Here is a 3,096-nt window from a genome sequence, read left to right as displayed (position 1 = left end):
TAACTTCTCCCACATCCAGTTTCTTAAACATGGCCTCGCTCAAGAAACTTCTTGTTGCGCCTGAATCAACTGCAGCTACTACGTCGACCTCGTTTACTCTGATCGCCGCCATAGTTCGGCCATCCTACTGCCTCAGGACACTCTTTTGTTTGGGCGTGGCTGTTCTACCTGACGCCCCACTTCTCGCCGAAAATGGGACCTCGACCCGTTTTCCGATGCACTACGGCAGCACTCTCGAGTCGAGACATTGCATCGACCACAGGTCCAACAAAACTCTCTCCGTGCAGCTCTGCACACTCTCGCAAAATGGTCACCTTCTCCGCAATGTGTACTCCGACTGTAGTGTTGCCACACCACTGTGTGGTTCAGGTTGGCGCTGTGTTCTCTCTGCTGTAGCTGTCTCGTCAGTCCTAGGCAGTTCGCGCATGTGCTGATATCTCTCCGTGACCCGCGGACTGGTTCTCACTGCGGCTCTCTCTCCGGGGGGGATATTTTCCATATCTTCCGCCAAACTCACTAGCTTTGTTGTTGTTGTTGTAGCGGCTACAACAACCCCGCCCAGATCGGTTGGTATCTCAGTCGTTGTCGTCAAGTTCCACTAACGGCAACCCTAGGAAGCGTGCAGCTTCTGCGGGGTTTGCCCATAGGGACAAGGCCGTTAGGGATGGCGGGTTTGCCGGGCATGCGAAGAGATGTTTCGAGTCATGTGGGGTCTCTCCGCATGCCGGACATTCGTTCGGCACATCCTCATTCAGCCTACTCAAGTAGGAGTTTAACCTGCTGCAGTAGCCGGAGCGAAGTTGTGCGAGTGTAGTGCGTGAAGCTCCGTCTCGTCTATGTCCGGGGGTGGTGTGCCTATAACGGCATTCACAGGTCTAGAGTCTACATAACTCGAGACTGAGTCCCTGTGAATGCCGTTCAGGGCCTGTCTGTAAGCTGTCGGGTCCAGAGGTTGCTTAATGAACCTCAGGACTTCGTCCGTTAGTTCATATAGATGCCTCCTGACGTGCCTAGGCGAGGGCTCCTTTGCAAGCAGCTGTCTGCTTGGGTGGCCACTTCTGTGGCTCCCGATCAGGAACTGCTTGCAGAGTATTATATTATGCTCCTTTACCGGGAGCATTTGCGCCTCGCCGTGCAGGTGGTGTTCAGGCGACATCAAGAGGCATCCCGTCGCTGTCCTGAGTGCGGTGTTTTGTACAGTCTGTAGCTTCGTCCACTGCGTCCTACTAGTCCCTGGCGACCACACTGGCGCTGCGTAGTTCAAAACCGGCCGGCCTATTGCCTTGTATGTTGCCAGCAACGTTTCTTTATCTTTGCCCCAAGTACTGCCGGCTAGCGACTTGAGGACCTTGTTGCGGCTCTGTACTTTATTGACAATAGCGGTTGAGTGCGCAGAGAAGGAGAGCAGGCTGTCGAATGTTACTCCGAGTATTTTGGGGTTATTCACCGTCGGAATTGGTGTGTCATCGACGTGAATCCCCAGCGGTAGCCTGACCTCCTTCGTCCAGGTTGTGAACAGGGTCGCGGAGGACTTCGTAGGGGAGAGGGCTAGACACTTTGCAGTGAAGAAGCGAGAGAGTTCGGAGAGATAGCCGTTTACTTTCGAACACAGGTCATCAATTCCATTCCCAGTCGCCATAATCGAGCAATCGTCTGCATAGGTGACAATCGAGACTCCCTGTGGTGGTTGAGGGAGCTTTGAAATATAAAAGTTAAACAGTAGCGGGGAAAGGACACCACCCTGAGGAACCCCCTGTTTTATTTTTCGCTGCTTACTCGTTTTGTCTCTAAACATTACCGACGAATGTCGACCACTTAGATAATTTGCCGACCACCGTTTGAGCCTCTGTGGGAGAGAGGAGGCCTCTATATCTTCTAGTAGCGTGGAATGGCAGACGGTGTCAAACGCCTTTGACAAGTCCAACGCTACTAGAATCGTTCTCTCACAGGGACGGTTACGGTTAAGGCCACGAGTTATCTGAGTGTTTATGGCGTTAAGTGCTGTTGTTGTACTGTGCACTTTACGGAAGCCATGCTGATGCTTTGCTGGGGTCAGGTGATTTGTGAAGTACGGGAGTAGCAAGGCTTCGAGTGTCTTTGCTACCGGGGAAAGGAGTGTAATCGGACGATACGAGTCTCCTTTGTTGGCAGGTTTCCCCGGTTTGAGCAGTGGGACCACTCTCCCCACCTTCCAGATGTCTGGGAAGATGAGAGTGGCCATTGACAGATTGAGGACCTCCGTTAGGTACGCTACCCCCGCAGGACCCAAATTTTTCAGCATCAGCATGCATATTCTGTCGGGACCCATGGCTTTGGAGGCTTTCGCCTTCCCGATGGCCACCTGAACTTCACCGCAAGTGAAAGCAAGCGGGCACAAGTTGTTGGCAGTTTGTGCAGCCTTCTGGTCACTCGACGCTTGGCTTTGTCCACCGGAGGATGCAGTATGAACTGCCGGCTAAAAAAGCTCGCGCAACGCTCCGGGTCCGACGAGGCATGGTCGCCGAAGGAAATTTCGACTCTGTCGTCGTGCTTCGTCGGATTAGACAATGACCTCACGGTTAACCAAAGCTTGCTCACACCAGAGGTGAAGTTACAAGTCTTCAGATGCTCCTCCCACTTCTTCCGCTTATGTACGTTTACAAGTTGCCGAATCTCCGCGTTGAGATCCCTGATACGGGGATCTCCGGGATCGGCCTGACGAAGGCTATCACGCTCATTGGCTAAAACAGCCGCTTCGGCAGGGAAGTTTAGACGTGGTTCCGATATACACCCTGCCGGTATGAAGCGAGCTGCAGCAGCAGTGATAGCGCTGCGGAACTTATGTTCACCGAGATGGACGTCGGTCGGTGTGGGGAGCGATGTGAAGGTGTTTTCAGTAAACTCCGCGTAAGCTTTCCAATCAGCTTTAGAAAAGTTGATATAGGTCCGGTGTTTGGCGGAGGCAAAGTCGGTTGGTTTATCAATCGAGATGACTATGGGTAGGTGGTCTGATGCTAGAGTCAGCATAGGTCCCCACGTTATGCTGTTTATCAGACCAGCGCTGACTATTGTGATGTCTGGCGAGCTACTGCAGTTACCCATAATCCTGGTGGGTGC

General features: G+C 52.8%; 1 protein-coding gene across 2 annotated transcripts in view; it reads right to left on the bottom strand.

Moving 5' to 3' along the window:
• LOC118743544 (zinc carboxypeptidase-like) overlaps positions 1-3,096 on the bottom strand; it is a 95,236-nt gene that overhangs the window by 34,256 nt on the left and 57,884 nt on the right. The gene's annotated exons all lie outside the window — the stretch shown is intronic.

This window comes from Rhagoletis pomonella, unplaced genomic scaffold (genome assembly GCF_013731165.1).
Source record: "Rhagoletis pomonella isolate Grant_MI unplaced genomic scaffold, Rhpom_1.0 Rhpom_scaffold_00007, whole genome shotgun sequence".
In the NCBI taxonomy this organism is placed as follows: domain Eukaryota; kingdom Metazoa; phylum Arthropoda; class Insecta; order Diptera; family Tephritidae; genus Rhagoletis; species Rhagoletis pomonella.
The sequence above is the reverse complement of the archived record's forward strand: the minus strand, read 5'-3'. Positions and strand labels throughout refer to the sequence as shown.